This window comes from Ostrinia nubilalis, chromosome 5 (genome assembly GCF_963855985.1).
Source record: "Ostrinia nubilalis chromosome 5, ilOstNubi1.1, whole genome shotgun sequence".
Classification (NCBI taxonomy): Eukaryota; Metazoa; Arthropoda; class Insecta; order Lepidoptera; family Crambidae; genus Ostrinia; species Ostrinia nubilalis.
This window is the reverse complement of record NC_087092.1, coordinates 8,188,269-8,202,068: the sequence shown is the minus strand read 5'-3', so window position 1 is coordinate 8,202,068 and position 13,800 is coordinate 8,188,269. Positions and strand designations below refer to the sequence as shown.

Below are 13,800 nucleotides of genomic sequence, written 5' to 3'. Positions count from 1 at the left end.
AGTCGAGCGCGAAGCAAACACTGCCGTACCATCCTTTACTGGAACCATTTCGCCGCATTTTCAGGCCCCTATTTGAGAACCTCTGGATAAGACCAGAACGCTGAAATTTTCGTTATCTAGTAAGCTATAATCACATACTTAAAATCCAAAATTTCAAGTCTGTAGGTCTTTTATTTCCGAAGTTAAGCGAAAGCAAAGTTTCGCATTTATGACACTCACTCACTGATGATCATCAAAATAGAACTAGTACTTCCCATAAACTCAGAGAGCTGAAATTTGGTACAGAGTTAGGGTTTAATGGCCACATTAAGGGAAAACTATAAAAACTAGGAAAATCGAAGATCTGGAGTAACACCACATTCATAATCAATACTACTAGCGCCACACCGGCATCGTGGTGTTCGCCTGTACCGCTCACAGCTAGATGGCGTTAGCACTTTGAGCGTCGATTTTCTGCACCGCGGTGTCCAGATTTTTTTTCCTTTCTAGACCCCCCCGTCGATTAAGTTGAATGTTGTGTAATTTATTATATTTACATTTCGTTGATTTCGTTTATTATATCGTAAGGTTCGCTCAGGCTAAGGTTATGTTATTAAAACCATTCTGATTCGTTGTCCATTTTAAAGGTCGTTGAGTTTATTTGTGTTTAACTGTTTAATATCGTAAAAAAATGTCGATAATATTTAAAGACGACAACGTTAAATAATTATGCCACATTCTACAAAAAGAAGTGAAATCCCACCAAAAACATTCTGTAAAAAACTAGCCAAGTCTCGATGGAGCTGCTTGTTTATCTCTAAAAAGTAATGAAATCTAGACAAAGTCGTGCCAAGTCTATGGTTCCTTACTGCGATTTCTTTATTATTATAGTTAATGTTGTGTGACTTGGCCGTTGAACAATCTTTATTAAGATAATCATACATAAGTATTATTGAAATACGCAGCTTTATTAAGCCTACAATTGTCTGGTTATTAAATCAACGTTTTCCAAGTGGCAATTTTCCATCATCAATGGATAGCGGTTCTGGCGACAGATTGGTGCAATGGTGTCATAGAGCACCTGGTTTTGTACACTTCAACGGCCAAGTCACACAACATTAACTATAATAATAAAGAAATCGCAGTAAGGAACCATAGACTTGGCACGACTTTGTCTAGATTTCATTACTTTTTAGAGATAAACAAGCAGCTCCATCGAGACTTGGCTAGTTTTTTACAGAATGTTTTTGGTGGGATACACTTATCAATAAAATAATTGAAAAGACAATGGTGGCTTTGGTGGCAGCACTGTAGATTACTGCTACGCACAAAAACTGTAAATGTAAATGTTACGAGTTTACTTCTCAGCGGAAACGTAGCAAGAGTAGAGCGCTTTTATTCACAAAGTATACAAACATTAATGAAACTCACCATGCAGTTTCCCTTTAAAGCACATTCATCGTAGCTAAGTAGTAGGTACTCTCTGTTCTACATTTGCAAATCGAATGGGCTTTTTTCTAAACCTAGTAAATACTCCCAAAAAAGAGAAGTTAAAGTTCTCTCCATTCCCAGCGGAATATTTGTGAATACGTGTGCACCGGCTTTTTTAAGTAAAACCAGGCCTCCGTCACTCGCCTATGCCGGCCGAGATAATTACCTACAGCGGGCGACAACTTCAAGTTGCAAATCAGTCAGGGCCGCCACGCGCCTGTGAACACACGCGTATTTCTATACACGCTCGGTCGATCATCGTCGCAATCAAGGTTTATTGTTCCAACAGCACTGTTATTCTTCTTTAATGGAAAATCGTAATATTTAGGAATAATAATTAACTGTAGTGATTTAAATTATTAAAAAAAACAACACTTTTTAAATAATTTTGAAATACTTATGACAAAAAACTGTAGCAAAAAATTATTTTAGCTAATAAAAACATTAACTTTACTTCACCGTGTCTATTTTCCGACACTACACCTTTTAAAACTGTTTGTCCAATTTCGAATTATCGCAACACTGAAGTTTATTAATAGGTACTTTAGAGATGGTACGATTATACAAACACCACTAGATTAAAGTTTACCAATCGTAAATACAATAATTGCTTCTTAAAATTAAGTTTTTATTTATTTTACTTTGCTTATACAACCCTGACGCTTGAGCTGTGAGGTAAATCAATTCTGAACACAAAAAAATTGCGGTCTTGTGAGCGTAGTAGTAAGGTGCGATTTCGAATGCACCATGTGCGTTGGATATTTTGCATTATTATTATTACCGTTAAAATGTCGGCATCTGATCCTACACAAAGGAGTGCAATTTCTGTTGCTACTATTATGTATTCTGTGGTAAAACCTAAATAAGTATGCAGCTTCACTTAAAATCTTTCTTCTAGTCTTTTTAAGCTTCTCAAACATTGGTTTGGTTTCAAATATTCATTTAGTTTTTCTGTAGTTAAAGATACTGTCCGTATGCATTATATTTTAAGAGCCGACCGATTTATCATAGTTTTACTAGTTAACCGATAGTGCATTATGCTTCACAATGCAATGACAAACGACCTGAGGACTATTATACCCAAATGGCCGTGTAGTCAACGCACATTGGAGTGAAAAAATTGTTTCGTGATTCAGCGTTTTCAGTAACTATTAATTACCGAAACGAACTTACTGTTGAAAAATTTAAACAGTAATGTTTAGTCCGTGGTTTAGTAAACAAAAAACCGCTTCTTACAATATTCATTCTTCATTTTATCAGGTTTACTATGTTTTTATGTACCGCATTGGGTGTTAGATATCGCGCTAACTTTGCTAGAAAGAATATTATCAATTTCTATAAACGAATGGGTTTACAACCAGTTGTTAACAATTGTAACATAACTGATGTTAAATTATAAGTTCTTTGGTATACTTAGATTGGCCGCGCCATGTAGACAATACGTTTAATTTATTAATACATAATTACATAGATATGAGTTTATTATCATCGTCTTATCTGTTACGTGTATTTGAAACCGTTTTAATGCAATAATTTTATCACATTTATGGCTAATATAAACATGTGGTTTTCCTTTATCAACACTTTTTAATGTCACTGTATAATATTATAACAATTGATCTTGTTATACATATTTGCGGTTTCAATAACGGTATTAATTACTAACCGAAAATTATAATTAGCTTTGAAAAGTCTAATAATTATGTCGGCTAATGAGTTTCATGTGAATTTTTAAATAGTTGGCGAGTGGTGGTGATTAAAAAGCAACTGTTGTTAATCGCATAACGTCGGTGTTTGAAGGAGTGGCGCGTGCCAGGAATTACCGCATCCTGGCAGGACGGGGGCGATGACCCGGCTTGCCAATCGTTTGCTATGCAATCATACGAGCTGGAGTCTAGACAACTAACAAGCCTCGCGAAACGTTCAATTGATATTAACCATTTATTTAATCCTGCCTAAGCTTCTTGAACAATACTCGATTGCAACCGTCGGAAGTTGGTGTGATATGCTATAAGACAGTTATTCACCACTCATTTAGGCTGGTGCTTGAACTGGCCAGCGATGAAGTCTTAAATTCGATTAGTTATATAATTTTCATACTGTAAACCGTAATCGCGTTTTTACAGGTCGATCAGACAGTGGAACCGTAGACTCTACATTAGTATTCTTCTAGAATTTAATTTAAAGTTAAAAATCTTACTTCAGACACCTTGGCTTACTTTTGCATCTAATTGATATGGGCTAGTTCTATGATAGGTACCTATTATAAACTTATCAAACAGCAATATTTCGCACGGAGAAATCCCAAAACAATAAAGCACAATTACTCATAGGCATCTAAAACCCCAACTTGCATTTGGTACTATTTGGCTTTACTCAATTATATTTGGCCGCTAGTAATTTAGTCCAAAATATTTTAATCCTTATCATGCAATATACATACTACGACAACATGTCAACTTTACTTATTACGATTATGACATGACGTAATCAAAATTTAGATAATAAATTAGCCGATTCTACGAAACAATATCTTGGGGAAAGTTTGTACCAATTGTCGGCGGAAGAATAGTGATAATAAAATAACTTTTGAGCCTAGAAATGCTTTTCAGAAAACTGTATCTCGTATAATAATTCAATTTGTCTTCTCGGTTAAGGTATTTTTCTTCATTAATATAATAACGTTTGCGTGCAGAACGTAATTTATTAGTACAGTCAAACAAACTCATGTTCGCTGTGTGTTTATGTAAACGAAAATTACTTCCTAACCACTTGATTGATTTCAGGCGCCCGCTTTAAATATATTTGCTTTACGAAAAACTGTGTTTGTTTAGTAACCTATTAATATTCATAACATGAATAATGGCTACTTTTAGGGCTGATTTTACCATCGTCGGATAACTTTTAACTAAAGAATAAACTTGTCATTTTGACATATTTCCCAAACTGTCAATGTGCCAAACTTAACAGGATAACTTTACCGAAATTTGAAAAATTAATTATTATAAAAGATCATCAACACCCACGTCATTTAGTCTTCACTGCACTTGGGTTTAGCTTACCTTCCCCGTGCCGGTTAGACGGGTCGGGCTATAAAAGATATTAATTAATTAGATTACAGTATCAGATTCTCGGGTCGCCGTCGGATTACGTGTATTAGAGTTACGTTTCCAACTGAAGTCTGGATGGGTGTCAAGAGGTTTCGCTTTGAGCCTAGTGGAGAGGGGGTGTCGTGAAAGTCTAGGTAATCCTGGTGCCTAGGGGTTGCGGCGGGGTGGGACGCGCGGGGCGAGGCTCGCGGCGCGCGCCTCAGTGTCGGCCCGCCCGCGCCCGCGCCCACCCGCGCCACCGCCGCGCCGGCCCGCGACCTGCCGCAAACCAACCCTCGCGCCCGCCTGCCCTAACCTCACTCGATAACCCGCCCACGTAGATATCCCACCTGTCAAATCACCGACTGGACACTTCACTTGATCTCCCATCGAGCACTCACCTTCACGCACGGGAAGTCGACGGCAAATGCTGACGCATACAGTGAACCTGATGCAGCGCAAACGGGCACTTCTTGTAATATGATATTTCAGTATTGTTTTGTATTTTTTTATTGATCCGGCACGAAGGACCAATTAATTAAACGTTTTAGAAATGTTTTATGTTTGCTTGGTTATTCCCATTTTGGTTGATTTATTTTATTTTTCAAAATCGACCTAATTGTGTAATATGACAAGCTTATTCATATTATTTACACAATGTTACACTTGGTTTTCGCGTTTCGTCTTTTGCTTTAGTTTCTTTTGAGATGTTATTGTATTTCTTGTGGATGTGTTTTTGGATTGTGATTCATAAAGTTAACGATGTTTGGGTTATACATTTATTGTGAAAGGGTTATGTCTTAGTTATGGCCGGCGACAAGTTGCGAGGCGCGAAGTTTGCGGCCGGTATCGATCGTCACCGGTCGCCAGCACGCGATCGCGGCCGCTGCACCGAATACGTCCCGTGCCACTCGTTATGTGTTCCGATGGAACTATACATTTTTAATTACTTTAATACATCGCATGTTCATGTGTCGGTCTAACCTACCGCACCCTTTTCAGTCATCGACAATATTGGCTGCGTCGTTCTTAGTTTTAGATTAAAGAGAGTACAAATAAAACGCAATAATAGTGTAAATTCTAAACGGAAGACTTGGCTTATAGTCCAGTCAATAAAGCATTATAGATGGAAATCCGTAGAACACAATTTTTAACTTCGGGACTTTATTTAGACTAGTTAGGAGGTGAACATAGCAAAAGTCCCCGCCCTTAGCCCTTGAGCCGGCGGGGTGAGGGGGGTTTAATGGTACCACTTTTCGGTTTTTCGCTTAATTCTCGGAAACTATGCGTCCTAGTGACATGACTACTATGAACCAAAAAAAGCTTATTCAATTTGCTACAGGTGAGACAGTCAAGTTTTTCTATATATTTTATAGTTTTCACGGCATCTGCTCTAGAAGGTCTGTAATTTTGGAAATTTTATTTTTGCCTTACATGTTCCCATCAGGAGAAAATCGACTAAATCAACATTAAGCAAATATTTTAGACATGCGGAAGCATGTTAAGCCTAGTTCCAGGGAGAGGACTGCACTGTGCGTATATTTAGATGAATCAATTGGAGCCACTTTTGACTCCACATCACTCAAAAACTACTGTGCATTAACACTTCAAATTTGGCTCATGTGTTGAGACTTGCAAGATAAACATCAGCTTCAAATTTCATAAATATACCTCAAACGGTTCTTTAGGTATTGACGTCCAAAAATCTACATATCTGACCTATAGACCAAATTCTAACAACTTCCAGATGACCTTGAAGGTTCAAATTTGGCAAACAGATAGGTAGATGTGTGAATACAAAGGAACAAATAAAAACCAGTAAATTTTAACATTTTACATTTTTAGATAGATTTTAGTGTTCTAAATGTCGATTTTTGAACGTCAATACCTAAATAACCGTTTGAGGTATATTTATGAAATTTGAAGCTGATGTTTATCTTGCAAGTCTCAACACATGAGCCAAATTTGAAGTGTTAATGCACAGTAGTTTTTCAGTGATGAGGAGTCAAAAGTGGCTCCAATTGGGTCGTCTAAATATACGCACGGTGCAGTCCCCTCCCTGGAACTAGGCTTAACGTGCTCCCGCATGTCTAAAATATTTGCTTAATGTTGATTTAGTCGATTTTCTATTGATGGGAACATGTAAGACAAAAATAAAATTTCCAAAATTACAGACCTTCTAGAGCAGATGCCGTGAAAACTATAAAAGATATAGAAAAACTTGACTGTCTCACCTGTAGCAAATTGAATAAGCTTTTTTTGGTTCATAGTAGTCATGTCACTAGGACGCATAGTTTCCGAGGATTAAGAGAAAAACCGAAAAGTAGTACCTTTAAACCCCCCTCTCCCCGGCGGCTCAAGGGCTAAGGGCGGGGACTTTTGCTATGTTCACCTCCTAACTAGTCTAAATAAAGTCCCGAGGTCAGAAATTATGTTCCACGGATTTCTCTCTACACCGTCGTTAAAGCATTCATTGACTGGACTATTAGATAAGTAGACGTGTAGTACAAATCGTAAACGTTAGCGGCCTTATCTTTGCCTAAATGGGAAAAAATCGGTAGTTGGAAGATATGACAATATTGCGAGGAAAGTGCGTCGTGATGTGGGTCGGCCGCGGGCGCGAGAGCGTTGAGTGCGGCGGATAATAGCGGGCGCAGTGTCGCGAGCGCCGCACCGCGGCCGGCGCGTGCCGCCGCCCCCGCCGCCGCCCGCGCCTCGCGTCTCTATGATGGGCTACATCATGGGATGCGCCTGCTTGAGAGGTGCGTATTACACTCAAGTCTAAGCTCGTCACAGTCACATCTTCTCAGACATTGTCAGGTTACGAGTCAGCCTTCTGCGGCTTTTGATTTTTTTGGGTGCCGCCCGCGCCTCGCGTCTTTATGATGGGCTACATCATGGGATGCGCCTGCTTGAGAGGTACGTATTACACTCAAGTCTCTGCTCGTCACCGTAGTTACATTCCTTCAGACATGGTCAGGTTCCAGGCCAGCCTTCTGCGGCTTTTGAATTTTTTTGGGTGATACCGCCTCCGCCGCCGCCCGCAGCTTGCATCTCTATGATGGGCTACATCATGAGATACGCCTGCTTGAGAGGTTCGTATAATACTCATGTCTCAGCCGTAACCGTAGTCACATCCCTTCAGACATGTTTAGGTTACAGGCCAGCCTTCTGCGGCTAAAAGTGATCTATTCGACAGTAAAATAAGTCACTAATTAAAAAAAATCGTTAATATCTATCTGTAAACTCTCATAAATCTAAATGCTACGGAAGTTGAATCTAGGTAATATACTTTTCTAGGTCCTTCTTTCTGTATGTTACGTAACTAACTAACTGATATTTTATTTTAACTGATTCACTGAAATTTCAGCTCTAGGCAATCAGTCATCATAGGTTAATGTTTAATCCCTGAAAGTGAAAACCTTTCTCGAGAGAATAATGGTACTTTGCATAATAGAAAACCTCCGGTAGCAGCGACTGCCGGAAAGCCTTTTCAGCTTGTGTTACATATTGTAAGCTCTATGTGGTGGATTTTAAGGTGGCTTTTGTCATGTTCATTTCGGGTTGAAGCCGCTTTTTATTGTTCCTTTTAATGATGATGTGTGTTTTACAAAACATTCATTATAAATTGATCCCCACCCTTTCAGGGCAGGGTTCCGAACCCAAGAGAATAATTTATAAGGTTACTGTGTTAACTGGCTAATCTGGGTTTACGTAACTAGTACCTTTTCACTCATTGGTTGTTCAATGTTGCAAGATGCGGTTGACATCTCCGCTTGGTTTGGTTTTCATTTTGAAACAGCTGTTACATTATTGAATACCTACATACAATACAAACATAAGTGAAATGGTTGCGTGTCCTGGTGGTTTGCATATCGGATTAAATTTCTAGGCGCGGTCGCGGGTTTGGATCCTACCTTAAGGGACAATTTTAATGTAATTGGAATAAGTGTTGAACGTAACAGTCGCGGACTTTGATGTATTTACGAGTATTTATGTATTCTTACGAGTTTATTTAAGTATTCTTAACTATTTTTTAAACTATTAGGTTGTCTTTGAACAATTTGTCGGCCGTTTGGTGTAGTGGTTCAGAACGGACTACTATGCCGAGAGGTCCCGGGTTCGATTCCCGGCCGGGCAGAAATTGAAATGATGAATTTTAATTTCTGTGACGGGTCTGGGTGTGACTATGTATAATATTTATGTATTTAAAAAAAAATATATGTATAAGTAGTATATCCGTTAAGCTAGCACCCATAACACAAGCATTAAGTTGCTTACTTTGGGGCTAGCTGGCGCTGTGTGAAATTGTCCAAAGATTTATTATTTATTATTATTATTATTAATTTATTTCCAAGCGCGTAAAATATAAACCTACTCAGCATTTTACCTATTCATTAGAATCAACTTAGACTTCAGTACGGCTAGAACGAAAAACTTTCGAGTTCAAATCGTTTTCGTACTCGAATCGCCATCAAAAGATTTAGTAAGAAAACTACAGCAGCGCCCTTGTGAACGTGTCGTAAAGTGAACTTAGTATGAGATGTGGTTGCACGAAACTTATTTTGAGAATCAAAATTGTCACGTTATCGTTTAATTCGAAGATTGAGTATCGAATTTTAGCGAATACGCAAACGATTCGAAGACGAAATAAGAAAAGAAGAAAGTTGTTCATGCTAGAGGTACAGTAACTTTGCAGAGTATTTTCAAGTACTTACGTATTTAAATTTAGTGCCCGCGTTGTAATAATAGGCTTGTGAGAATTCCATTCAGCGTTTAGTTATTATTGGTACTTCTAAGAAAATATTGAAAGGCGGTTCAGTGTGACCTTTACGGGTAAAAGTAAAATCTTAAGTTTATTTCGATCGATGAAACCTTTGAAATTAGAATTCTACAATACAACAATGAAAAAAATCGTAAAATGCAGAAATTATTCGTTTTAATGAACGACGATATACTTAGGGCATGGAATACCGGAATAAGTTTTATACCGGTATTGATACCGGTATTGAAATTTCAATTACCGGTATACCGAAATTTCGGTATTTTTTCGGTATTTCTTGAGATACTGCTATTTACTGTTTAAATGTTTCCAAGAACGATTAGTAAGTCTCGTTTGCGAAAAGTTATTAATAGGCCAGTAGAATAAGACGTGAAAATTAATCAAATCGGAAATAATTCCTAAAGGTTTTGTTTTAATAGCTTCATTTGTTGCTCATTAAGACTATCCTAAGTTTTCGACTTCGACGGAGGTGTGGTGGGGCCCCCCGAAAGGGGCATTTTTCCGGTTTTATGGTTATACCGTATAAATAAAGGACTTGCAGTATAGAAAATTGATCTTCATGGCAGGTGAAGGGCATTTAATCCTGCATTGAATAAGACGAAATTCATATATTTTAGACAAACCGTTTTCGTGCTTATCTTCGACAAAGTAAAAAATAAGCGTATAATTAATGACCCTCTCTAAGTTCAATGGCTCGTCACCCGCTGGCTCCCAAGCCTTGAAAAGGGCCACCTTAACCAGCGTATTCCTGTCAAGCCTCGCGAGTTGGATTCGCCTATCCTTATTCATCCCAGCCGTTCCTTTACTACGGTTGCTGCGCCTCTTCCTTGCTCTCTCTTGAACGACTTTCGTGTTATCTACTGGGGCTGCCCCTCTTCCTTGCACCCTCTTGTACGACTGCGTTGTCTATTCTTATGCCTGGTCCAAGGTTCGACTCCAATAATCAACAACAACAGTTTCATATTAAAACGCTGAAGAGTTTGTTTGTTTGAATGCACTAATCTCAGGAACTACTAGTTTGATTTAAATAACTATTTTTGTGTGGGATAGCTCGTAAATTGAGGAAGGCTATAGGATATTATACGATCACGCTACATCTAATAGGGGCGAAGCAGTAAAGAAAAATGTTGCAAGCACGGGAAATAGTATTCAAACTATTTTCACGCGCACAAAGTTGATTTCGTGGCGTCGAACCTTGGACCAGGTATACGGCTAGGCAACGCAGTCGTGCAGTAGGGTGCAAGGAAGAGGTGCAGCCATAGTAGATAACACAGAGTCGTTCAAGAGAGTGCTGGTAAGAGTTTCAGCAACCGTAGTTAAGGATCGGCTGGGAACAAGGATAGGCAAATCCAACTCGTGTGGCTTGACAGGGATACGCTGGTTAAGACGGCCCTTTTCAAGATTTGGGAGCCGTGTGGTGACGAGCCATTGGACGTAGAGAGGTTCATTAATTAATACGTATATTTTCGTGCTTATTAAGATGCTCGTGCTCGCTTCAATGATATCAGCAGAACTGACTTGACTCAATCGATTATTGGAATCGATATGATGATTCGGATCATTATCATCTGAATCAATATTAAAAATAAGTATAAAAATAAAAAGAGATGGTGTAAAACCTACCAATGACTTTCCATTAGTTGAAAAACTGCCGATATTGCAAAATTAGATCACTTTTTTCGAAAAACCGAAATACCGGTATTTTCCCCTTAAATACCGGTATCAAAATACCGAAAATTTTGACCGGTATACCGGTATTTCGGTATACCGGTATACCGGTATCCATGCCCTAGATATACTCGTATGTAAGTAAGGCTGTTTTAAAGTAGCAGCTAGGTATGCCCTTTTTACCATCAATCCCCAATTTTTAAGTGACCCCTATGGTAACACTTAACAATAATTTTGTTTTCATAGTAGTCACCTAAAAATTAGGAATTGATGGTGAAAATGGGGATTATTTTCATAAAACTGACCATTTAATTTTAACCTCACCTACATCTAGCTCAAACAAAAACTTTACTACAACTGCACTTGGCTTAGTTATTCAGTATGCGAACCACCAGGCTAGGCGACCGACAAATAAGTAGAGTTTATTCCTAACATTAATCACGATTTTACGAACGACGTACGAATCCCTTCTAGTGTTAATATATCAAACGGAAGAACCAAAAAACATTCAGGCTTTAGATAAATGTCTCTAAAAGAAACATCCATCTTATAAACGGGGCGCCGTATCCCCTAAACCAAATGTATTTCCAATTACATAAATGTTGTGAAACTTTCCTTGTGTGAAGAATATTGCTCTATTTGAAATTGTGCTATAATAGCCGTTTGGAAGGTAAATGCTTTGATCGACTAGGTATGCAAGTTAGCATGTACTATAGAGTCAGTATAATGTTATTCAAATTGCTACAATATAACGAGCGCAGCTACTCACGAATGCAATTGTACCGACACCGACAAGGTATAATTTAGCTGTGAACCTGTGTTGGTTCACAGCGGTCACGTGCAGATTATGAATAATAAAGCATTTGCCATTCTCGGTGCACTTGTTCTCCGACCGCTATTGTGTCACTGACGTCAAACCGCTTGCATATGGCAGCGCAGACTGCATAACCACCACATCGCGTGGGAGTATGACGTTAAACTATAATATACAGCAACAGTTTAACCCTTTAACAGCCGTTCACGTACTCAGTCCGTGATTATATTATGATAATATGAATATTCCGGCGGTTAAAGTGCTAACCAACTCGAGTTATATTCAGCAATGAAAATCTCGACGGCTATCCTCAAACAACAATGAAAGAAATATTCATAAAATTCAAGTACAGTTCCTTTTTCTGAAGTTGTTTCGTTCTTTTGATATTAGATTTGAAATTTACTTTCTTAAAATCCAATAATGGTAATGAAATACGAGATTATTTTTCTTTGATAAAGGTTATTTTTGTTTGCTTCTTTTGAGACAAATATCAAGAGTAAGTGGAAGCTAAGTAAATACTGAAGATACACATTTTAACGTGATTGAATGTATTTGTAGAAGTTCTACCGGCAGCACTAAGCTGCTTACAAACATACGTACATCTGGAATACACAGCTGTGCAATACCAACACAATTTCATTAATTGATTAATTATATTCTTAACTCACAAATTCCACTCTACTTATTACGAATAATGTTCGTATTATGAGTGACTCTACCAGTCAAGTTGATCTAAATTCTAGGTGTTCCATTCTTTGACTCATTGGCCAAATCTTGGTTTGCACATTTCTTGTCTCGCATGTAACAAACATAACGACACAAAAAAGATGTCATTGACTCCTCCGCCTTAATGATTAATTAACGAATGAATACAAAAACACGATGCACGTCAGCGTCATATAACACAGTTATTTTAAATTGTGTTCATGAAAATGATATCCTCTTTATGCTAATTACTTGACATGATATTATGTTCTCTGAAATATTAGTGTTACTAGCGAATACTCTCATATTCATTCAAATGGTTTGAATAATAATAGGATGTAGCTCCGAGAGGGTAGTTAACATAACATGATAACAATACGGAGAATGTAGTTTATATAGCAAGATTGGCTCTCAAGTTCTCATTGAATATTCTCTATTTGTCCAAGGACGTAAGTCAGAGGTCACTGACTTGTTGGGGCTATTTTAACATAAAGCTACCTTAGCCATTTGCAGTTTAGTCCTCTTTTTATGTGGCCATTTATGGAACTGGTACAGACACCGTACTTAAATATAATGTAGAGCTATTACAAGCATAATACCCTTTTAGAAATTCAGTCGATTTTCGTTGTTTAGATTTTGTAATGTCCTTGTTTTTCGTTAAGATCGTTTTCCAGATAAAACAACTAAACGACGCGGAATTGGCCGTGTCGTCTTGTGAACAAATCTTGCAATACAAAATATTAATTCAATAATAATATTGTTTCTTTGCTATTCGTTGTAACATAGTTTAAAATCGTTCTTTTATTTAAAGTCTTAAAGTAGGTTCTAGTTTTCAAATAACTTTGTTACGATTTACATCTAAAAGTTTTAAAGTTCACTGTTCATGTCCATAAGCAAGCAAATTAATTTCAGTTGTCAGCAAGAAGGTCACCGAACTTTAAGACCATAGAGCTGCTCTTTTTCTTGTTACGTTGCACGAGTGCTAGATGAATGGCGATAAATTAAAAATTCAAAACAAAGCGAGGCGGCGCGTGGGCGGGCGGATGGCAAACGCGGAGGGCGGGCGGCGATCGAAGAGCGCGCGCGGAGCCGGGGCTGGGGGGCGGCGTAACGATCGCGGCCGGCCGCAGTCTTCCAGCGAGCGCGCCGCGAGCATGAGCGACGTCGGCACGCTCGCCGCCATGGACGCCTTCGCGGGCGGCGCGAGGCGACGGCCCGCGCGCCTGCCGCCGCCGCCGCCCTTCGTGCCGCCGCCGCCGCCGCAGCGCCAC

General features: G+C 38.6%; 1 protein-coding gene across 1 annotated transcript in view; it reads left to right on the top strand.

Moving 5' to 3' along the window:
* Positions 1 to 13,800, top strand: part of LOC135071795 (phosphatase and actin regulator 4) — a 58,051-nt gene that overhangs the window by 25,035 nt on the left and 19,216 nt on the right. The window lies entirely within an intron of this gene.